The sequence below is a fragment of the Protopterus annectens genome, chromosome 14.part0, assembly GCF_019279795.1.
Source record: "Protopterus annectens isolate FY-2018-M chromosome 14.part0, PAN1.0, whole genome shotgun sequence".
Lineage (NCBI taxonomy): Eukaryota > Metazoa > Chordata > Ceratodontiformes > Protopteridae > Protopterus > Protopterus annectens.
The window spans coordinates 762,086,503-762,112,424 of NC_056748.1; positions in this window are offsets into that span (position 1 = coordinate 762,086,503).

A 25,922-nucleotide genomic window follows, 5' to 3' on the forward strand; every position below is an offset into this window, starting at 1 on the left:
GGTAGCTTTATCTACTTGGTATATATGTATATGAATATGCATATATCATTTATACCCATGATTGTTGTATTCATTTCTCTTACAACTGGAATACTTTTCTGTTGAAAAGTTTTAATTTTGCACATTGGCTGTGCTGGATATAGGTATATAAGTCAACTGTGTACTGCTCTCAGTTTCCTAATTGTAAAAGTCTTTGTGTATACATTGCTGTACTGAACTGTATTGTACCTGCTTCTCTGTGCTGTACATTGCCTCTGACCTGGATCTTTGCAGAAAAGTTTCCTTGGACCATTCCTCCTGCTCACCTAACACATGTAAATAAATAAATGACCACAGCTAAATACACTGTGTATTTTCTTGTATTTTACAAACTTGCGGTTAGGTCATTTAATCGCTCAATGCAACACCCTTGAACATATTCAACATTTATGTAACTAATTAATTCAGTCTTCCCACATATTTAATGTAACATTTAGGATGAACCATTAACACCAGGGGAAACTTTAGCCACGTAGAACAAAACACTGTATTCTCTAATTGATATAAATGGGGAAGGGGCATCATCTTCTCACACCTATATTATTACTATATTTTTTATAATTTTGTTTGCGTGTGTGTCTGTGACTGACCGAAAAGTTCTCTGACTGCCTGTTTTATATAATCACGGACTAACCCAAAACAGAATAAATGACATAAATTCACTTACCTTGATTTTCCTTACCATGTACTGCAACACTCTGTTAAACCTTTGCAAACCTTTGTTACACTTACTTGGATGTACATAGTTTCAGCACTTTGTCAAAATATGTCAGAACTTATAACACAAGCACTGCTACTATACTTTATCTTAAAGCATGCTAAGGAATTTTATATCATTCTCCAGTCATCTGAAATTTGCTTTTATACACAATTTCCAGGAAAACATTTCACACCCCCGGAATCTTGGAAGCTGGATAGTCTTTACTTTTCAGTACAAATAGATTCTGAAGTGTTGTTGTACTCAGCAGCCCTGTAAGCATCATCTATAATGCTGTATAACATTTTAATGAATTAAATGTGTGCTTCTGTATAAGACAATTGAAAATTAACAGGTTTTCTGAGCTAGTTTGTATAAAACTGAATTGATCATCTCACTTAAAAATTTCCAACATGCATTCTATTTGGTCAAACAATATCCTTCAAGTCTGTACATTGTTACTGTGACCACATTTCTATTGAGAGTATTCCATATTTTTCTGGAATGTTGTACCCCGCATACTAATAAGGTCAGTACTCCATGTGCACATAACATGGTGTCTTTAAATATCACAGTGAAATGCATTAACTGGTAATCTAGTTTGCTAGACTTTTCTTCTAATTATATAGTTCACCATACTATAGTTCTTGTCCTGAAGATGTGATTCTAATTAACAGCTAGAAGGGTTGCAGTGTAAGATTGAAAGACAGGAAGATGCTTGTAAATGTTATATAAAAATAAGGAAGTTCTCTAGGGGTCAGAGTTATTTCAAACAAGTAATATCACTTCAGTCATAGTAGTTACAGAGAAGAAATAAAGACTCACGGTGCACTCTGTTACATCAAATGAATAAGACAGCTAAAAGTTAAAAGGAAAGTTGTTATGGCCTCATAGGCTGTGATTTGACCTCTTCTGCACAAATATAGCTGTACCCATCTATATCTGTCAGCAATGTTATACTAAGCAGGGAAACCAGGAATCCATTTTACGGCAATAAATGGTAGCTTTGACATGCTGGCAGAATAGCTTGTCACCCAGCTGCCTTTCTCTTTCCTGGGTCCTTTTGTTAATTCTGTTCTTGTTCCACTGACATGTCTCTAGGTGACTGCTGACAGCAGGAACAGCAGGTTGTAAATACAAAGCACTCAAAGGGCATGCTAAGACATGTCCACACAAACTATTGTATTTGTTTCCTTATTTACCTTCTCATATATACAACAAACTGCAATATTTTTCAACTCTTGCAATTGACATATATCCCAATAATCAGCACAAGTTTAAAGGTATTGCTATATGGTTCTTCTGATGACAAGATATATAAACACACACACACACACACACACACACACACACACACACACACACACACAACTTTGCTGTTTGTTAACTAAGTAGGTAGAGTGGTTTAAGAGCCCTATTCAGTTATGGCTTATGCCAGTAGTCCGTTTATGTGGTATAACAGACACTATGATATTTTGCTATGCAAAAAATAAATTGAGTTGTATCACAAGGTACTACACTGTCACAGTTGTTTAAGGATGTGAATACAAGGAAAAAAAATAAACTGAATACTTGATTTAATATTTTCCTTGGTCCTTCTAAACTGTCATCTTCAGCCTCTTAAATGATAACTAAATACAGTATGCTTAAAGGTAAGCTTCAGACTCTGGTCCTCCCTGTCTCAGTCTACTGATGCCCTCTTTCTTAACTTATTCAGAGTTGGACCAGTACCCAGCAGTGTACGCAGTGTACTGCATGACCTTTGTGGTTTACAATCAGTGTATATTTTCCACTATGTCTTGCAATGGCTTGTCATCTACATTTCCCTATCACTCATAGCAGCATCAAAAATATCAAGTTAACTAACATACAGTGCGCACTGCACTCTACTGCTGCTATACCCACCTCACCCCCCCCACCACCACACACACACACCATTAAATTATAAACATTTATTCTGTCACAAATTTTGACTGTTGCATTTAATGGCAGTGAAATGAAATACTACACTTAGGGAATTCTGACCAGTCAGATGAAGGCTGACTGCAGTGCTGTGTGACATGGTATTCATTTGCTATGTGCAAATCCATATTAGTGGGGTGGTAACACTGTATAAGTATCCTAGCTGAACCATATGTACTAACATATGTTGGGAATATTGCTAAACTGTTCATTTGATAATGTGTCACTGAGTGCGGAACAGACCACTTAATGGCCTTCTTTCCTGTCTTGGATGTGCTAAATAACATTGTATCATAAAGCAATTTCTCATCTACGTTCCCTGAAATGTGAGTTTTCTCAAACTACAGTACAAAATATTGAGCAATACAACAAGTGTGGCACTACATATGTTTGCTTGTCTTTGTGTATGCGTGTGTATGTGAATGAGTGCATACGTATGGACAGTACATACTGTGTTAAAGTGACACCCTCAAATTAAGAAATTCAACACTGATAAATCATCCTGGAAGCATCTTTCCTCAGATTTCCATGGCTGTTTCAGAAGATAAATTGTCATTATAACCCAGTATATAATCCAATATAGATGAATGGAAATGCCTGTGTCTTGTGTATTTTAAGTATAAAGCTTTAAAATGGCTGAAAAATATTTCTTACAGCACTGTTAAGGATGATCAGCCTTGCTGGCTTACCTGTGTGATATCTCATATGAAGTATTTTTCATCTCCTTTCAGTAAAGGAAAACATTTTCAGAAAATTTCCAACACTTACAGAACATTTTTTTCTGGTTTCTAGTTACATGAATTTACTTAATTTTGAAAACCATGGGGGTGCCAGTATAATTTATCAGTCAGTATAATTTTTGGAGCTATATGCTGCACTCTCTGAGATGCTGCATTGAACATGTGTACTGATCCATAGATATCACCAGTAACTGCTAACAATCACAAAATGTATCTGCCATCACTGTGATGCCAGGGATAATAACAGGCTGTGGTAACTGAGTTACAAATGTAATGAATGTTTTGTTTTTTGGTTTTTTTTTGGTTTTTTGTTTTTTTGCTCACTCTTTATTTGCAATTAGTGTGTTGTTCTCTTGGCCTAGGAATGTATGACTTTTGTTTATCTGTTGAATGTAAAAGAATATTGAATGCCTTTTAAAGTGAGTTGGATCTCCAGACATTCATTGTTTTACAGTCAGAACAGAAGAACAGCAAGACCAGTCTTTCATTTTAGATGCAACTGCTGTAATCTCTATAATGGCTTGCATATCACTGGGACACCAGGGTGGTGCCAGTGAAAGGAAGTGACATGGAATTGTATTGGAAATTAAGCTATTTTCCCTAAAGAAATGTTGCACTGACAAGGTAAAGAACTGCTTTATCCACCTATTCTTCTCCAGTATCAGAAAAATGATGGCATGCGATCATCATAGGAGGGGATGGGGCTGTGGAATATATTGTACGTAACTCTCCTGTGCTATGCTAGTAAAGGTGTTGATGCTGTCATTTATGCTGGACCCATCATTGGGCACTACTTATTGATTTATCTAACTTATGACAGTTAGGGACAATATTTATTTAGCATGAGATAGCTAGGAATAGTAATTATCTGGAGCTTAGTTTTTTTTTTCCTTATGCATCTTGTCTATTTTTTATTATCATTTATTTTTATTTCTGTGTGTGTGCCAACTTACATATATTTTAATCTATATTTACACTGCTTACTTCATTATTTGAGTGAAGTTTATTTATTCACCTTTAAGCTATTGTGGCTGATATCCAATAATTATTGTATGTATTTATGCATACCTTTATCTAAGAAAAGAGTAAGCATTATTTACACTGTTGTTTAATAAGCTGTGTAGCACACACCTCTCATTAGACTGCTTAGGCCTGCTAGTAGCAAAGAGATTTTAATTAGTGTCTTTACATTTGGCTTTAAGACCAGCCAGGTAGTTGGATCTCCCCTGGCCCTAGCACAGAGTATTGGCAGTACTACGTAAGGAAGAAAATGGTGGTGAATTCTGCCAGACTTCCCAGGGAAGTTTTTGTGCATGTGTGTGTGCGTGTATGCATGCATTTGTCTGTGTGTATGTGAGAGAGAGAGAAAGAAATGTTACTCTGTGTGAAAGGCAATTACAGTGGTTAAAGATACCCTGGAAAACTGTGGATCAGAAAGACAGCATTGAGACATGGGCTTTATGGTGCTTGGACAAACTTTGGCTCTGTAAATATTCTGTGTACAGTTCAATCCTGGTATGGTATTGGAAGCCCATACCCAGGATGGCAATGTATATTTCCTTTATGGTCTGGGGACTGTTTTTGTGAATTAATTATTGAAATAGACTTGTGTTTGCTTTCTTGCTAATACTTCAAACTTGATTGGCAGTGGATGGGACTCAAACACCATCAGTGCCAAACTTCTTGACATTACAGTTGTTAGCATCCTGCTATCTGTAGGTCCCAGGAGTTGTGGTAGTATCATTGCCTCTGGAATATTGGTGGTAGTAGTGTCATTTCTCCATTTCAATCACTGCTAAAAATAGAAAAGTCATACCACAATCAGAATGTGGGTATTGAATGCATGCTTTGGACCTAAGCTCTTAGCAGCAGCTATATAGTACACTGACAAAGTGTAATATTTAAGGTAGAGGTTTATTGGGCTATCTAGAACATGTGCATTTCAGCTGGCCTGTGCAACAACACACAAGTAATTCCAGGTCAACACATGTCCCATTTTGTAGTGCTCCTGAAGCATATCTGTACTTCATAGAAGTCAAGATGAAATTGTTCTCCTGCTAAGCTGCATGAATGACAAAACTTGTAGATTAGTCAATGAATATTACGTAATGCACGCAAAGTACAAAAAAAAATCTTTCACAAAGCATTGAGGAGAGTAATATTTTAAAGTCATGGGTGTCTATTGTAAATATAATGGGCAGGGCTGAAACACCATTTCAGTGTCAGATCACACACAATCTGCATGACGTGAACTATAACATTCTAATAATACAAATGGCATCAAAGTAAAATCCCAAATGTTTCTAAGAATTATGAGCTCTGAAAGTCTCATTTGTAAACTAACTTCATGCACTTTGAGATTATTCCTGGCATCGTTGATTCAAACCCTTGAGTTCCTTTCCATTTGTATTCTGTGAAATATTTATTGAATGGTATTAAGAACATGCAGTCACCTCAGAAGTATCAAAAACATATCAGAAACTGGTCATAATTATGACCTGAAAGTATGTTTACTGCAACTAAGGCAGTGCTCATGAGCAGGGTGATAAGCATCCTGTATAATGAGAGTCGAGGGGTATTTTTCTGAAAATTCACTTGCCTGTACCAGTGCAGTGAGCAGAAGCGTCCAAAAGTCATGACGTATGTCCGGGTCAGTTGCTCTAATCTTTGTAGATAATGAGAAATGTTACACAAACCCCAGCAAAAGTATATAAGCAGTTACTACTTTCAGCAATTATGTTAAGCAATGTGAGTTATACTTCGGTTATACAACCAAACGGTTGTAGGCTAACTCAAAATAGTTGTACAAAAGTTAAATGCAAGAAGTGTTAAAAATCTAATGTGATTACCAATTGAATGTTAGAGAATATCACATTGAGGCTTCATGCATTAAAGTGAAGAGAGCAGAAGGCAAGACAGAGAAACATGGTTTCCAGTAATTTAGAGGGAATTTTAATAAATGAGAGAGAAAGAGAGAGAGAGAGAGAGAGAGAGAGACAGCAGTAGGATTAAGAAGTCATAATAATTAGACATTTAAGCAAGCAGTAGTCAATAAAGAGAAATTAAAAAGCAAAACTTGAGACATCAAAGACTAGAGATTGATAGTGTAAGTCAGTGTTGAGAAGTGTACAGATGGTAATCTGCTGAGTAAAGAAGGTAGGGGTAAACAGAAGAGATAAATTGTGAGGTAAGATGAGGCAGGCAGAGGTAAGAGATGGATATTGTTAATTAATATATGAAGTATAAACAGGTTAGGGGTGTAGTTAGTGCAGTGTAAACTGCTCTGTCTTTTTCTATAATAGAGCCTCCTGTACAAACCCGAAAGACATTGTAAACATACTGGCTAGGAAGTTTGGAGCACATTTCTCCGCTGAATCTACCATGCCCTCTCGAACCATCCACAAGTCACCTCCATTAGCATTAAGGAACATGTTCTTAAAGTACTTTCAAAGACCAAGAACATGTCATCCCTGCACCCAGGCAACATGCCAGGTTGTCTGATAAACAGTGTTAAATATTCACTTGCTATTACCCTCCTCCAACTATTTAACAGGATATGTCCCCTGAATCTCTAAGCACTCTCACAGTAATTCCCATCCATAAGAGTGAACTAGTTACATACCCCGGGAGCTAAAGACCCAACAGCCTTACAAGACTTGCCTGTAAGACCATGGAGTGCATCATCACCAGCCTAATAAATCATGATATCAATAATCTGACTAGGCTTGACTCACTGCAGTTCACCTTTGTAAAGGGCAGATCTTGCCTGATGAATCTTGTTGGCTTCTTTGAGAAGGTTAGTCAGGCAGCTGACAGTGGTTACATGATCCATGCTGACTATCTCAGCCTGGGAAAGTCATTTGATACCATTCCACATATGGAATTGTTTATATGTTTTTGGCCTTAAACATAAATCTCTTATGTGGTAATATGGAGAGCAAACTGGTTTACGGAGAGAATGTGTTGCCTGAAGGCATGACACCTCCTCAGACAAAGAGAAGGTAAGCAAAGGTGCCTACCTCTCCACCCAAGGATCTGTACTGGGCCCCCTCCTGTTTGGCATCTATTTTTCAGGCTAATAACCAAGATCTCTGATTAAAAATGTTTGCTGATGGCTACAAGCCAGGTTCAGTTGTCAAAATCTTGGGGGGGGGGTATAATGGTTAAGGTGTTTACCTCACAGACACATGGTACACAGTTTGATTCTCACATTTGAAAGGAAAACTGGTTAGGCTTATTACTTATCTATAAACCTATGCACATACCCTCCTGGTGCTTATAAAAAAAGACTCAAACTAAATGCCAAGAAATGTAGCATAATCCCCTTCAGGAAATGGAAATACTCTGCATCCTGCTGCATTGAAAACCTCCCTTTCCCATACAAATTAGTGATCAGAGAAATGGGCACTTGGGTTGATAGCTCTCTTTCCTTTGACCATCATGCCGCAACTGCATTTAGGAAATCCTTCTACATTTCACAATTTATTTCCCAAAGACATCTCTTCTAAAACAATGGAAGTCATTGCTCCCATTATAGTCTGCCATATTCAGACCAGTAGTTGAATATAATGCAGCATTCAGCATGTATCAAGCCAGTCACATTTAAAAACTTGAAAAACTGCAGAGATTCCTAACAAAGATTCTGGTCTCAAAATCGTTTTGCTTGAGGAGAGACCAAAGTCCTTGGTGCTGTATTTAGTGTTGTTCAGGTTCCTGATAGGAGACCTTTACTTAGCTGACCACGTCCTTAGTGATCCAGTACTACTTAACCTCCTTTTTCTTGATGAATCAGATTGTGCAGCCAATACCTTGACCACTGGTATGAAATTTCATCAAGGAATACATAATGCTGAATGGACAGATAGGTTCATCATCTACCATCTCTCCTTGCCCTGTAACAAACTCTTCCTGCTTATCAAGCAATTTATTCCTTATCACCCTTCAAATTTGCTTGGACAGCTGGATGAATGCCCTTAAACTGAAACTACAAAAGGTGGTAGAGCTTGAGGGTGGGTATTGGCAAGCAAGCATGATCTCTAGTCAGAGTTGCCTTGTATATGCTGTGAAGTAGATAAAGCAGATGAAATATCCTCAGTATCGGAGCAATCACCTCCAGATTTGAGAATATTGCGCTAGTTGGGCACCTTGTTTACCATCTCATGTTGTACAGCATTACATAATGGTGTACAATACCCTTTGAATAAAAGAGATGAAGATTGCAAACTATATTTAGCTGTGAATGTTACATCTTACCATTCTCCTGAAAGTACAGTTAGACAAAGTACACAGTCAGTTGTCCACCCCAAAGATTGGTTTACAAATGTGTTGTCAATGCCCAGAGCTTATGAATGAACTGATGCCATGGGATGGCCAGTCAGTGTAAGAAGCCCTGAATAATGCAATAGCATACCTTCTTGAGAGAGAAACTGAAAATAGTGACAACCACCACAGTGAGTTCTAGAAATGGCTTGGAGCACTGTTGTTAAGGTAGCTGAATGTAGACAGAAAGCTGCAAAGTGCAGTGGTGCTTTGTGTCATTGTATGCTTCTGGGCTGTGAAAGAATGCACAACAATAAGATGCCTGAACAGTTCAGCTTCAGTCTTATTAGAGTGCCAACAGCTTATCTTGCCATAACTCAGTTCACACTACGGATGGCTGCAAGGCTATATTCCTCAAAGGGAAACTGTTACCAGAGATGTGCCATGGGATATCCTTCCCTATCACTGCTGTAGTATTCCTTACATAAGGGATCTCCTGCCAAGGATAACCCAACATCCGGTCAGTATACCAAAGCCTTTAGTTCTTATAGGTGCCATATATCATACACATGTGTGTAAAGCATAGGGTATAAAGGTGACATTCAGACAAAAACACTCAGAGCTTCTTTGCTGCCAGTCTGACCACCAATATCAAACATTGGTCGAACACCCTTCTGCTGTGCTGGTTACCAAGCTGCTTCAGATAAGTGCCCCATTGGAGTTTTTCTCTCTTTTTTCTATTTTGTCTGGTATTTGTGTTGATGTCATCCAGGGAGGGAAAATGTCAGTGTGGGAGTCAGATTCCCCATAAAGACCATCATGACCGGTGTCTTTTTTGCCTGGTTGCTTCCTATGACCATACCCAGTGCTCTGTCTGCCAAGCATTTGTGCCTAATACCCTACATTATATTTTATCCCCTTGTCCATATATCTTGAGAACCAATGACGTAAGCTGTTGGCTCATGGTGCTATGGTAAAATCCTGCCTTCCCAAGGGTCAGCCATCTGCTAAGAAGAATGCCAAAAAGATTATCCTTGATCTGGTTGCTGTCCAACCTCCCCAGGACACCTCTCTAGAGGCCAGTTAAAGCCCTGAAGACTGTCCAGTGCTTGCTTCAGATTCCTCTGCCATGAACCCATGGGAGGCCAGCATGGATCCAAATTCTTATACGTTCTCAGAGACTTTTGCAAAGTCTATACCTGACTACGAGGGTGGAGAACCTCATCTGATAATATCTGAGGGACCAAGGGGAATTTCTGAAATTGTAGTAAGGGATGAAATACTTACCACCATTATTGAATCTCTCCAAGGGTCTGGACCCCTGAGTTTATTTATTTATTTATTTATTTATTTAGGGCAGACAGTCAGCAGAAAACTAAACACATTCCCCCTGTTGTTAAAGATCCCCAATGTGAATGTCAGGATTTTACACATGGTCTGTTTAATTCTTTAATGGCTTTGAAGCCTCCTCAAGGGGGCTCTATCCCTGCCCCCTGGTCTTCCATCTCTGTTAAGAGGCCTAGGGAATTGGATTTCTTTGATGAGACCTTGGATTCTGGAGAAGAATCCCTGGCTTATTCTTCCCATATTCGTTCCTCTTCGGACTATGGTTCAGAGAAAGAGAATTCTTTGAGTTCAGACTCTACCTTGGAAAATTTATCCTTTTAGGTATACTATTGCCCGCATGATGGACATTTTAAGTGGGATTGTTCCCAGATCTCTAGCATTCAAAAGAGGTATAATGAGATTCTATAAATGGAACCTCCTAAACCATCAGTTGTCTCTCCTGTTTTGGGTGCTTTTTTGGATACCTTTCCTGCTGCAGCTCTAGCTCCTGACTCTAAGCTACCAGCACCCAAGAAACATGACAGGTTCTAAAAGGTGCCTGAGGACTGCAACTTTTGTATAAGTGCTGATCCTTCAGTGATCTCAATTTCTTCTGATAAACTTTCTAAGCTGTTGATATCTATTAAGCTTCTTCCTTCTGATAAGGATAGTCAAGTCATGGAAAGGTTGGGCAATAAAATCTATACTGCTGCCTCCCTATCTTTTAGGGCCATTAATTAATTACCAGACCCATATGACCTGGTATTTTTTGGCCCTCATTTCCTAGGTATCTAAGGTGGTATCTGACCTTCCTTATTCTGATGGGAAGGCTTCTGCTGTTTCCCTGCTGGGTCCATTTCTCAGGTTGCTCATCACTCAATAAAATGCAGCTATGATGCAGCTTATGCCTCTTCCAAGGCAGTGATGTGGAGCTATTCTTGACTACATCTTCAGGCTTTACTTGATAATATTAAGGCCAAGCTTTAGGATGACCCTCTAGATGGCAAAAATCTTTTTGGACTGCAGCACAGCTTCCCTTCCAGGCTCTGATTCCCTCTCAGGAGCTGTTCATGGAATCTTCAAACTTGGAGTGGGGAGCTTGTTATGGCCCCTTAAAGGTGCAAGGCCTCTAGACTCCTCATCAGAGGTCAAATCATATCAACATAAAAGATATGAGAGGTCTGATTTTGACTCTACAAGCTTCTCATTCCCTCTTTCATCCCAGGGCACTCAAAATCTTCATAGACGATACCACTGTGATATGGTGTGTCAACAAGCAGGGGATCATGAGGTCCTATCTCCTTTGTAGACTAACTCTTCAGGTCTGGGATCTAGCTATCCAGTGTCAAGTGGTTTACATTCCCTCAGAGCACAATCTTGTGCAGACTCTTTGAGTAGGTCCAGAAGACAGGCGCAAGAATGGATACTTCACAGAGATGTGTTTCTGGACATAGTCCATTGGTGGTGTATTCTTCAGGTAGATATTTTTGCCTCCCCTCTGAACAGACAACTCTATCTGTTCTGTTTCAGAGTCTCAAGTCCTCTGACTTGGCAAATGGACACTATCTTTGCCTTAGAAGAGGATGTTTCTGTATGCTTTATACGTGTTTCTCTGATGCCGCAAGTTTTTTTTATTTATTTATTTAACATTTATTTACCAGGAAAGTCAGACTTCGAACAAAGCCAATTTTCAGCGGAGGCCCAGGGGAGATACGTACCAGAGTTCTACACAAGATCATATCAGACTCTCCCAAAATCTTGATAGTGACTTCCTTTTGGCCTGGACAGCATTGGTTTCCCCTTCTTTCTCACTTGGACGGGGCAGTCAGCATAAATTACCTCACTGGGTGGATCTTGTCACACAAGAAAAGGGATCTCTTATCCATCATCACCTGCGCACATTGTTGGTAATAGCATTTTGACTCCTTTTCAGCACATTTTTCCAAGTATGTTCTTCAGGTTCTACAGGAGGCCAGGAAACCCACTACCAGAAAATCCTATATGTCCAAGTGGAAATGATTTTCTGTCTGGTGCCATCAGGATCCCCTGTCTGTGGATGTTCCTCTGGTTCTTCCTTATTTGTGTGCTCTGCTCCATGCTGGGTTGGCATATTCTTCAGTTAAAGCTCACCTATCAGTAATTTCTGTTTGTCTACCATTAAATCCTACTTTTCCCTTTCACTTTGAGGTCAAGCAATTTCTTAAAGGTGTCCTTCATATCAAGCCTACCAGGAAGCCTATTCTGCCTTCTCAAGTTTGTTGAAAAATTGACCCAGGCTCCTTTTGAGCTTGCTGCTTCAGCTTCCTTGCAACATTCTACTTTGAAGACTGTTCTTTTAGCTCTTAGTTCAGCCAAGAGGGTGTCTGAACTTCAGGCTGTCATGGCTGCTCTGACTTTTTTTTACTTTTTTCAAAGAGCCAGGGTGTCTCTTCAAACTAATACTTCCTTTTTTCCCAAGGTGGTTAATGAATTGTTCCTTAGTCTATTCATCTTCCTTCCTTTTGCCTTTCTCCACAGTCTGCCAGTGAGAAAGTACTTCACACTATGTTTGTGCATAGATAGCTGAGGTATTATTTAGATAAAACTAAAGTAATTCATAAGTCTGAGGAGCATTTTATTTCTTTTCATCCCAGGACTTTAAATTTGGATGTCTCTCAGCAAACCATCTCATGCTGGATTTCTAAGGTAATTTCCTTTTGTTCTTTTAATGGCAAATGTCTTTCTTCATCTGTAAAGGCAAATACTGCTAGGGTGGTTGCCTCCTCTGGTACACTTTTCAAGAGTTTGGATATCAACTCCATCCTTTTGGCTGCTACTTGGTCTTCAGTTCATACTTTCACTAAACATTAAAAGTTGGATGTTATTTCCAGGCCATAGCAGGTTTTGTCAGGGCTATCCTCCATGGGTTTGCAGAGGGTTCCTCTGTGCCCTTCTCCCAGGCTCCTTCTTATCTCTTGTACTCTCCCTTATGAATAAAATACTGTAACAGTGATTTGGATGGACATAGTACAGTTGTGTAAAATCTTACCATAACAGTACATGTCCTCCTCTTCACTGTTGCAGTATTCAGTCCCTCTCTCCTTCCCCCCTCCTGGCTGAGGGGTCCTTATTCCTTTCCTTCTGCCTTTTTTCTTCTGGATGTATATGTCCTCTTTTGTCCCAGAGGCTATTCTGCTGTTCCTGGAGATTTTCGGTTCTCAGTGTTTGTGTCTATATGTTACCTTGTGCAGGGAGTATACATGTGACGTACAGTATCTATAAGAACAAAAGGCTTTGATTAATGGTCAGATGGTGGACTATCCTTGACAGGAGAGCCCTTATGTAAGAATACTGCTGCAGTGAAGAGAAGGACATTTTCTATTATGGTAAGAGGTTATACAACTGTACTTTGCTGGTCAGTTAGGATACCGAGGGGGGGGTATCAGGGTTGTACGAATGACGGCCCCTTGTTGTAACTAGACCTGGCAAAGTCAAAAGACATTAGCAAGCACACTATAAGACTAAAACATTAAATAAATCATTTCTAATTAAATTCTTTGCATTTGATTATTCTTACTTTAAGCAGGTAGTTAGAAACATTATAAATTTAGATAAGGAAAACCTATCTGCCTTCTTGGGGACATGCTGTGTATCCAACTTAAAGATTGGTTCGGTACTCCAAATTCAAATAAAATTCCGGTTAGCTGTAGTCTCGTTTGATTTGTGGATGTGCAGCAAATTCATTAGGCTTGGGTATGACATTGCTCTGTAAGCAGGTATAAGTCTCCCATAAGAAGTCTATATGACACAGAGTATAGTGACAGAGTCTTTATTCAGTCTGTGTAAGGTACGTACTGGAGTCCCTTGATCTTCTTTGTTAGAAACTTCTGATGTCTGTCCAATTGCTGCAGGTGCTTTGTATCGTACATGCCAGAAGGGGCATTATACTCAATTACAGCCCTGATTGGTGACGAGTATAGAGGGGTTATTACCTCCTTTGCTCTACAGGTGATGAATTTAGTAATCAAGTGTGCTACACAGAAAGCCTTCTTTACTACAGTAGACACATGGTGGTCAAAGTTAAGGTCGCAGGCAACTTGTGATCCTAGATCCCTTACCACTTTGTAGGTACTTAGGGTATTGTTTTTGATTTGATAGTGTGAAGGGACATTGTTTTTGCCAAAGGAATGATGATGCATTTCTTTGTATTCAGTTTGAGACCGTGACTAAGACTTCACATGTTGGTCTGCTTAAGACCCTCCTGAAGTATGCTGACATCATTTGAGGATTCAATAATTGCACCTAGTTTGTAGTCGTCCGCAAAGTTGGTCAGCCACAACCCCTTAGTTTTGGCCTGAACTTCTGAGAAGTATATACCAAATAGTAGGGGGCCCAGCAATGATCCCTGTGGTACCCCACTCATGACAGGTCTGCTGGTTGATGTGGAGTCACCCATTTTGACAGTCTGTGTCCAGTTTGTAAGCCATTTGGCAACCCATCTTACAACAAAGGGGTTTACATTTAGTTTGCTAAGTTTATCGGTAATGCCAGAGTGTGGGATTGTGTTGAAAGCCTTTCCCAAGTCGAGGTATGCTCTATGCACAGATTTGCTCTCATCAGTGGCCTTAGTCAAATTTTTGAAGAAATCCACCAAGTTTAACAAGCAGGATCTGACCTTGACGAAGCTGAATTGGGTTGGATCCAGGGTTTGAAGGTCACCTATGTCTTTATTAATAAGGTCCACTATGATACATTCTATGGCCTTACAGATGAGGCTGGTCAGATTTATGGGTCTATAATTCCCCAGGTATGTTGCTAGGCCATCTTTGGGGAGTGGAATAACTGTTGCTTTTCTTCAGTCCACAGGAACACAGCCTGTGGTTAGGCTGTGATTGAATAGGCTATTTAATGGTGATGCTAGTTTATGTTTTAGCTTGTTTAGAAGACAGCCTAGGATGTTGTCTGGTCCCATAGAGGCTGTCTTTTTTGCGCTGCCAAGGCTTTAATGACCTGCTCTTTAGATATGTAGGGTGGGGGGGTGGGTTGTGATAAGTTTGGATGGGATAGGGAAGTGAAATTTTCACCAAATCTATCTGCCACCAGGTTTGCTATCTCTGCGGGGTCAGTGTGTGTGTGATAAAGTTAGTCACAAGTTCAGCACATGTTTGGGTCCTACCTTTTAGGGTCCGTACATAACTTTAAAAGGCCTTATGGTTATCCTTGGCTGTTCTAGCTAGGTTTTTCTCAAAGATGCCCTTAGAGGACTTGACATATTTATTGTCTTATTTGCCTGTTGAGACTAAAGAAGGTGATTTTCCATTGTTGGGGCCTTGCCTTGGTTTTTTTGGAAAGCAACTTATTGCATTTGTTGTAAAGTCTGTTAATGCTGGATGTCAACTAGGGTGGCTTGTTTTTACTTGGGGCTCTGGCTTTGATTCTCTCTGGTACAGCCGTGTCTATACACATATGCAAGTGATTGTATAGGGCTTTAGAGTAAGCTTTGGTGTAGCTACCACTTTCAGTTGGGGGTGAGGCTTAGAATGCATTTATACTCACCCTTAGGAGGGTATAGTTTGCTTTGGTGAAGTTTTTTGTCTGACTTCGCCCCTTGTGAGTTCTGGTGTTAGTGCCAGCTTGAAGGTGACTGATTTGTGGTCAGATTTAACTAATGACAGTCCAACAGTTGTGTTGGTACATCTGTTTGACATGCTAGTGAGGACCAGGTCTAGTATGTTTGTTCCTCTTGTCAGGGTTTGAACAATTTGTTCAAGGGCATTTGAATTAACAAAGTCAAGGAAGTTTTGTGCGCTTGGACTAGAGTAGGTTTCCCATTTGATGGTGGGATAGTTGAAATCCCCCATAAACAGTGTTCAGTAATATTTGGATTGATTCCAATGTGGTCAAGTACGCTTCATGCACATCATGACCAATGGAGGAGGATCTATAACTGGCTATGACATGAATGGGGGTGTTACCCATAGTAACCTGAACTTGGAGTAAGTCCATGGAGTTGTCCAGTCTAACTAGACAGGAGGTGAATGTATCTCTAATATAGATCAAAACACACCTCCTTTGGTTCTCACATGTTCATTTTGTGGTCTGAAGGTGTGGAAGCCATTGTAGTCTTCCAAGGCCAGAGTACTCTCTGAGGCCTTGAACCAGGTTTCTGTGACTGCACAGACATCTACATCTTCCAGTGACAGAAGTGCTTCTAGGGTGTGCAATTTTTGGTTTAAGCACCTAGGATTTAGCAGCATAACCCTTATTTTGTTATGGTTGGCAAAGTTCACATCGGTAAGTTTGTTTTGAGACCTTGCCTAAAAAAGGTATTATGGGGGAGGCAAGAGCTTTGCCAGCAGCCAAAAGCCTAGTGGTGCCAGGTGCAAACCATCTTTTGCAGAGCTTCAAGTTTTGTTGACTATGACCTCCCAGGCTGACAGAAGCTTTTGAATGATGCTAAAACTAAGCCAGTTACTGAAAATCAGTAATTTCAGTTTATACTGTGTCATCATTGTAGGTGAGGGTAGTATGCTGCTCAAGGCTAAGGACATATCTGCCTGCGACACATACTCAGAGAGCTCAGTCATGTCACTCTTCGTATAGTCCATTGAGGTACATCTCAGGTTATTCACTCCAACATGAACTGTGACAGAGTCATAATGATACTTGCTGCTGAGAGACCTGAGTGCATGCATGATCTGATGAATCCTGGCACCTGACAGACAGCTGATCATGTCTTTCTCCTTGCCCAACCTGGTGGGTGGGACATCTATGTGTCTCATAATGGATCCTCCAATGACAACAAAAATTTGGTTTTTGAGTGTTATGCCTTATGGGCTTGGTAGGTGAGACACTGGTATTGCTATGTGTCATGGCTGCTTTGGGAACTGTGTTAGTTGTAGCAGTCTTGTGTTTTGGAGGTCTCTGCTGTTTTGGTAAGTTTTTGAGAGAACCTCTGCATATGTTGATTTATGTGTTTGATGCGTACTATGTGTATGAGTAGTGGTACTATGTGTACGAGTAGTGGTGGATGGGTGGTTGACAACCTCTTCAGTGTTACTGTTTTGAATGCAAGAGAGTAGGGATTCAAGCTTTTTGGTGTAGCAACAGGGTCCATATTAGAACCACGAAAGTTTAAAAAATTGAACGGCTAAAAAGCCGAATATTCAGTTACTCTAAATCAGTTTTGTGTGGGGGCTGTGCCTGCCACACCCCCCCGATAATTATATATACCAACTCCAAGATCGCACTACAGTGAGGAAAGGCCATATTTTCTGATCTTCACTGTACTGCAATCTCAGAAAACCGATCTCGAGTAGCTGAATATTCGTTCGATTTTTTAAACTTTCTTGGTTCTAATAAGGACTCTAGCTACATCTCTCGTACTCTGTACATGCCATACCATACATTCTGTCCAATTGCATCCTATACCATACCATTTCATGCTAAACTATACCATGAATATAGGCACACAATTCATTAAAAAATCAATTTGCCTGTTTTGACTACTGTGGGGCTTACTAGGCCTATAATATCAGCACTGGCCACTAGTGGGACAACTGCATTATATATAATATACATGCATGTGTCTGTATTTTCTCTAAACATACATACATACTTAAATACAAACAACATTGAGACTCCTTCCCCAAGTATTTGGACACAAATCCACTACCAGAGAAAGTTATCAAATTTATCAGTGAAAGGATATATATCTGCCAGGTCTACAGCATTCTCATCCCACAGGAAAATGTCAAAACAATGACAAGGTTCTAGTCAGGCCTATTCTGTATATGCATACGAGTACAGTTTTCTGAGCTCTTCTTCCAATAAATATAGCTTTATAGAGGCCAAAAGATGTCTATCACTGCCAAAAGTAATACCTGCAGCGAAGATCTGTACACACTTGTTTACGAGTAAGCCTTCTCATTTGGAAAAGAGTCTGTTGCAATTGTCACAGGTTGCAACAGTTGAAAAGGAACCATTTTTCCTTTAGCGTTTAAGGGACAACATTTAGAGTGGTGTGCATGATTTGAACATGACATGTTGTAACAATAAAGGTTGTAAGTACAAAAAAATGGTAAATAAGATGCCTACATACGACTGGTAAAACAACTACCAGTTCATCTTTGCCTTTGTATTACCCTCTAAAATAGGAAGTGGCAATAATGACTCTGAAGAAAGCAAGTGAAGTGAATTCGGCAGGTAACATCCAAGACAAATTTATTGCATATATCGTTTTCATTATTACACAAACCTTATACACCATTTGTAGAGACTGACACGTGTACAATTTCCACCAGTATTGCAATACTCCAGGCTCTTAGTCATGTCAAATACTGCTTAAACATACTCTTTAAGGTACTTACAAACACGTAAAGACAGTAAACCAATAGAAATGCAGGTTGTAAGGCAGCATGTTAGTTTTGAGAGCAAGTAAAGGTTTTTCTATATGCATTATTATAATGATGTGTCTTTCCTGGGTCACTCTTCACCTTTGAACTAATTTTCATTATTCCTTTTAGAGGCCAACACCAGCTCAGACATGTTCAAAGCTGCTTTTTGCTTTGTATTTTATATCCATGTAGAAATTTCTGGTAAATGCTTGAAACGGGATTTCATTGCCACCTGGAACAATTCTCAGAAAGAGATCTCTTTGAAAAAGGTTTTGGAAGTGTTACACATTTTATGCAGTAAGGTGTAGCCTGAGTTAGGGAATGAAAGCAACAATAAATGCAGTAAAGGAAGCTAGGAAATGATTACTTTTTGCATTTCTTCTGGAGAACCAAATATTACAAAACACCTCTTTTCTGAGAGTGAAAAATAAAAAGGTATCAGTCAAATATTTTAGTTAAGTGCAATAGTATCTATTGTTGTTGTTGTCTTTCGACTTTTCCCGGTTAGGGGTCGCCACAGCAGAACTCCGGTCCACTAATGATTGGCAGCAGATTTTTTCACAAACGCTGAGGTGCCTACTTGGCATTCAACCTTCAACGAAGGCATGCCCATTTACGCATGTCTTTTGAATGCCCACCCAACCGCAGGGAGTACATGCAGAGTCCACACAGAAGGCACTCCAGCCGAGAATCAAACAGGAGAACCTCTTGCTGTGAGGCAACAACGCTACCGCTGCACCACCACATTATTAACACAAAAGAAAGTATTGTAGTATTATAGATGAGATGTTTTTAATCCTTGGAAGCCTGAAAAGGGATCCTTGCATATCCTTGCATATCAACACTTGCATCCCACACACTGTTGCAAATGTAGTAGAACTTAAAAATTGTCTTCCCCGAAGAAACATTTTCATGAAGCCACATTGCATTGATTCAAATGCATCTTTGGATGAGGTTTGCAAAGCAGAATTAAGATTCTCTTTCAGAATAAAACTGTTCTTGAAAGAGAGAGATTCATTTATAAAACTCCTTTCAACAGCTTAACCATGGGAAAGGGAAGAAAAAACAGGACACTGTGAAAGATACACTAAGAGCTCAAAAATATGACAAAACTAGGAAAGGGATGGCAGGTATTTTAAAAAGTTTAGGTGACCCCAACAGAAGCAGAGTCTTACAGTTAGACAGGTACCAAAATCCAAAATGCAAGAAGTATATCACAATTCACTCCTGAAAAGGAACTGTCTGTCCAGTTATATTATTAATAACTTATGTAGACACATAGAAACTGGTTTACAATACTTTTCTCAGTTACACACTTTCCTTCTAGTTTATGAGTTATTTTGAAATTTATTTTTTTATTAGCATCTTTCAAATTTTTTTGTAATTGTGTTACTTCTGAGTTGTGTAACAGTAATACTTTCAACTTTTGCTGTTTTTGGATGAGTTAAATAAGAACAGATTTGGTTTAAAATGTTCTGTTATGCTTGAGAGTATTTCAGTTCATTATTTTGATATAACTTTAAGAGTTTTCTTAAAAGCAAAGTTATTATTAAATTGTTTAGGAAGCCTGTGACAGTTAACCCTGTACATTTTGTTTCTAGTCATCATCCAAAAATCCCCCTGACTGTTCCCTATGGAAAACTTTACAGAGCCAGAAGCAACATTACTCTTCACTCTGATATTCAAACAGTAAAGAAATATTTTCTTGATTTCTTTCTAGAGGTTATACAATGGAACAGTTTTCTTGAGTGAACAGAATCTTTTTCAACAATTCTATCAGGTATAAGAAAGTGACATCTGCAAATAATGTGTAGTATGATGATGAGCGATGAGTCATATTCTGACAACCTCAAAATTTTTTTTTAATCACTTTTTATGATTTTTAAAAATAACCAAAAGACACTGGTGTTGGTAATTGCATTTTACTTTGCTTTGTCATATCCTGAAGTAAAATTATTTCAAAACGTGTATTTTTTTCAGTCAAAAGTGGACATAATTTGCATGACATGCTAGTGCAGGATAACTTAATAGTGTCTGAGATGAGCTTTACTTCAGGATTATCTGTGTTGTTGAGCATTTATTTTTCAGGCAAGAAATATAGAACTTATTCTCTTGTAAATTTGCATGATTAATGAAGTGAAATGTCAGTTTAAAGCACATTTTACATGTTGTTCTATGACATTAACATATGGCATTAAATACAATTGTTTCCTATCTTTTTCATACATAGTTCAGACTAATAGAGTTTTTAGGGTGAGAATTCTTGAGCATTGGTCAGAATTTTGTAATATTTTTTTTATTAATACTGCTGCAAAGAGGGCTCAGAATGCCAGTGACAGTAATTTCAATGAATTTGAAGTGAGCTCTGATTGCTTCATCAAGTTTATATGTTTAGGCTTGCAGTCAGTGAGATCCTTAAGGAGCCGAGCAAAAATTCCCATTTGTCCCAGTGCACTGTGGTTAAGTGGCTTGTGCAAGGTCACACAGGAGACAAATGAAGACAACAGGAATCAAGGCCTGTACCACAGGAAGTAGCTCCTAACAGCGTGTAGCTTTAATGTTCTGTGTTAACTTGCAGACTTATCTAGTGGAGAATATTTATTTAAGCGTTACTGAAGCTGGAATCTAGTTTATATTTAAATGTAAATGTGTTTGGTTTAAATACAAACCTTAATTGTTCTATATTATTATAATTGTATCTATACGTATGTGGAGGAAATGTTATGTATAGAGAGGGAAAAGACCTATTTGGTGAAAGGAGACGCCAGGCTGCGCCTCACTTTTGTGGACTGGGTCAGGAAAAAGCTGTACATTAATGCTGGAGATCTGAAGTCAGTGTTAAGCTGAACCCCCCCCCCCCCCAAAAAAAAAAAAAACAACAGATATCCAGTATAAATATTCTAAATAAATACACCAAATGAATAAACCAGTGAGATGTATAGACTTTTTCAAATTAAAAAAAAATGGTTCTAAAGTCTGAGAAGTTTCATTTTTAAAATGCATTTGAACAGGTTCAAACCTGTTATTTTGAGTTAAATAGCCCAGGACCTGCTTAGTACAGTGTCATGGTTAATTTTATATGTCAGTGTAAATAGCCCAGAACCTGCTTAGTACAGTGTCATGGTTAATTTTATATGTCAGTGTAAATAGCCCAGGACCTGCTTGGTATAGTGTCATGGTTAATTTTATATGTCAGTGTAAAATAAGATGCCACATCATGCACATACATATTTTGTCATTAAAATGTGCTTTCAGTGTGGAGTTTAGAGGTTGGGTGCCAGGCTGGCAACTCGACACTGTAAAACTCCACTGCCAATCATGAGCAGACAGGTGATCCGCTGTGGCGACCCCTAACTGGGAAAAGCCTAAAAAAGAAGAAGAAGTGTGGAGTTTAGATGTTCTCTCTTGGTCCATGTGATGATTTGCCTGGTTTTTCATTTTTCTTAATTGACAAGTCTCCTAAGTGCCCATAGCTGTGTGTGCAGAATGTGAGTCAGTGTGTTAGTGTGTGTGGGTGTGTGTGTTGTGTGATAGATGGACGTCTTGTCTGAGATTAGTTTCCTACCTTGTCCTACTCAGCCACTTCAGTCACAGCACTGAACCATTCTAATGCATACTGGAGATCACAGCTACTTGAGGATACGAGGACAGCACAATCTTTGGAAGATAAAGTTGCATGCTTCAAATCTCCAAATTGGATAGTCACTAGATCTTGATGATCCAGTCCATTCAGACCAGGAACAGGAGGGGGAAAGAAGGCACACACCTCTTGGAATGATGGCCTTGCAGTGATGGAGAGATTAGCATGTTTCTGTGATCCTCATAACTATGAGAGATCCAAGTGTCTCTATGACAGTTGTGCTGAAAACTGAAAAAAGAATATTATTACTATTTCTTGAGTCAGGACAAGTGGAGGTGCATACCAGTAAGGTTCTGCCTGCTGGATGACCCATGTAGCCCATCTAGGCTCAGTTTAGTTTAAGCTTTTTTGTCAATTCACCAAAATTTATTACAAATAAAATCATCTTGCACAAATGCACATACCTTTTTCAAGATAATTCAGATACATTTATTTCCAGTAATAAATCCAAGTTTGAACACATCAAATAGACACTATATTTTTGTCCAAATGCTGACATCAGAATTACAAATTCCATTATGGTTATTATGTCTACATCCATATTGTGCTTTTCTTCTTTCTCCAGGTCCTTTGCTATATGAGTACAATATGAGCTAAAATTATGATTATGTATTCCTCATGTTTTGAAAATAGTGTTTCCACAAGTTCTGATGATCTACCAAAACACTCATTCAGCTTTTTACATCCAATTAACTTTCTTACACCTATAGTACATTTTGTTGTAATTCTGCTTGGCACTTATAACTCCTTATGGCATCGCGGCCTTGCATGGCTTGATTTCCATAATCAAGTGACTCACCAGTTAATATGCTGCTTGTGAAATCATTAGTGGAGAGTAACAAAATTAACCTAAGACGGTCTAGAATGGGCTGCAATGGAGACACTAACCGTTATTTGTTATTTATTATAATTATGTTCATATTTACATTAATATTTCTATAACAGAATGAGCGATGTGTTATTAAGGGGCATAGTGTGAAATGTCATAATGAAAGGCAGAAAAATACACTGCTACAGTAAGGGTATAATGTATTGACCTGGAGATATTGCTAATTACGTATTTGGTATGATGAAAATATACAATATTTCCATAGTTTTTAATATTGCCATATCTATATAAACTATTGCATTCTGTCAGCTAAAATCCTAGATGATACTGACCAAAACTATCACCAACACTTGCCCTGTACATGCATATATACATACATACATACAAATCTTTCAAGCATGGGCACTAATGCCCTTCTAGCTTGCCAATATACCAAAACACTTGTTCCCATAATAAGTGCCCAGGCTGTTCTTAAAATATCTAAACTAGTACTTGCTTTAATGTAATTTGGTAGTCTGTTCCAAGCATCAGCTACTCTGTCAGAAAACCAATTGCTACACTTCTCATTCCTATAGGATCTTCTGCATAGGTTATCTGATGATTCTCTAGTACTTTTTGATAACCCCAAACATTCCCAGTGATAGTTGTCTCTAAATGCCCTATATACCTGAATAACATCTCCTCTTAGATCTCTGTAAGAGACACTGTACAAGTTCAGATATTTTAGTCTTTCATAATAACTTAAATTTTCACATCCCTCTATCCCCTTGATATATTTCTGCTGTACTCTTTCCGGTTTACTCATGCTTGTTTTCTTATAGGGTTTCCATTTTGTTATTCCATATGCAAGTTTGGGTCTGATGTAACTAACAAACAATGACATCATCATTTTTGATTTCCTCGACTTTATAAAACTTTTTATACAACATATAGTTCTATAACTATCATTAACCAATTCGTTGATATGATTAGAAAAACTCATAGCTGAATCTACCCATATGCCCAGCTCCTTAAATGAGGCTACAGTTTCAATCACTGTGTGGTGTATTAAATATTCATCTTTCAATTTATTTATTTTATTTATTTTACATTTGTTGACCAGGCTAGTCTAGCTGGATATATGTCCATTTTCAGTAGAGGCCCGGAGAGATAAGCCCCAAAGAGCTTCAAAATTTATGTCTCCCTAATCTCATATGCTTAGATTTTGATGTATTTATCAGCATATTAGTCTCCTGTGTCCAAATGGTTAATTTAGTCAGACATGCCTTATCTGTAACACATGTAATCAGTTTACCCAATTTCAAGTCATTTGCATATAGACTGTAGAACACCTCAGATGAAAAAGTTAGGTCTGAAAGACACCCTGTGGGATACTCTGACTGTAACCAAGGATTTCACATGTCCAGTTGCTGTATGATACTTGCCATGTCTTATTTGTAAGCTATACAGCTATCTATCTTATCAAGACTATATCAGTACCTAGTTGTACTAATTTATTGATCAGTATTTTGTGTATGACCCTGTCAAATGCTGAAGTTAAATATATACAAATTACATCACAGCACAATTTTTCATTCATAACTGTTATTATGTTATTATGGAACATCATGTTACAGGTAGTAATAGCTCAATTTTCAACATATGCATGCTGCTATATGATTTCAGGATCCAACCTGTCCAGTTCTAACAATAACTTATCCAATGTTACTTTCTCCATTATTTTTCCCCAACATGAAAGTATACTTAAGGGTCTGTATGACCCTGGGTTTGTCCTACTCCCCTTTCCCTTAAAGACAGGTTTAATAAGTGCATGTCTCCAATCTTGAGGAATCTCCCCATATTTATATGATCTAGTGAATAATAGATATAATGGTACCATAGGTTCTTGTTGAAGTGTTCTCAGGTCATTGTTATTAATTCCATCTCCTCCCTGTGCTTTGTTTGGATCCAGTTTGCACAGTTCTTTTTTCATATAATCTAATTTGATACCAGTATCTGGGGTTACCTGGATGTCACTAGGACAACTTAACACCCCTTTTGTGGAATCAAACTGTTTTACATTAGATTTTATAAATATATTTATAATCTGTTCTGTTTGAGAATAAATTTTAGAATCTGCATACAGTTTATCAGTTTGTGTGTCTTTACTCCTTCCACATCTTACGTATCTCTAAAAAGGTTTTCTATTATGCTCGATATCTTTATATAAAATATCTTCACATTTTTCTTTATCTTGTCTCACACTATGCTTAATCTGATTGTCCAGCTTGTTTATTTCAGTTTTCAAAGTTGTAGTTTGACCTCTCTTCCATTTCTTATATTTTGTCTCTCACTTTAATCGAATATCTTGTTCTTGTGGAAATATATCCCCCGATCTTGTATGCCTAGATCCTGATGTTAAATATTTTTTTATTTTATTTTTTGCACTCAAACAATTTCTCTTTCAAAACTTTTCACATTCCATCTGCATTTTTTCCACTGAACACTTCACTCTAGTTAATTTTACATAGTGACTGTTTTAATTTCATATAATCTGTAATTAACCTTCTGTACATTGGTTTATATTTCAAGTTTGGCAGAATTATCTAGCAACAAATTAACTTTTATAACCCCATGATCACTGCACATAAATGGTGATAAAACTTGACTTGAAATAACAGTAATTTCTTTAGGAACATAAACAATGTCTACTATGTTCCGTCCACTGGTAGTTTTTTTTTACAGTCTGAAGCAATTGCTGTTCCTGAATATACATTGTGAATAATTTCCTTACTAACATTGCTGAATTAATATTATTGCTATATTTCTTATTACTGTATGTTGTAGAGCTTGAAAGATACTGGGTATTGTATACACTGCTAATTATGGATATAAGCATTTTATTTCATATTTCTGTAAATATTTAAAAAAAGAAATCACACAGAAATTAATTGTTATGAATAATCTGAAAGTTTAAGTTTGACTAAACAAAGTGCTGGCAATACTCTGTGTCTGTTTTACATGGTTTCTAGGATGTGAACAGTTGTTTTGTGAAACTCTAAAGAAAAATATAAAT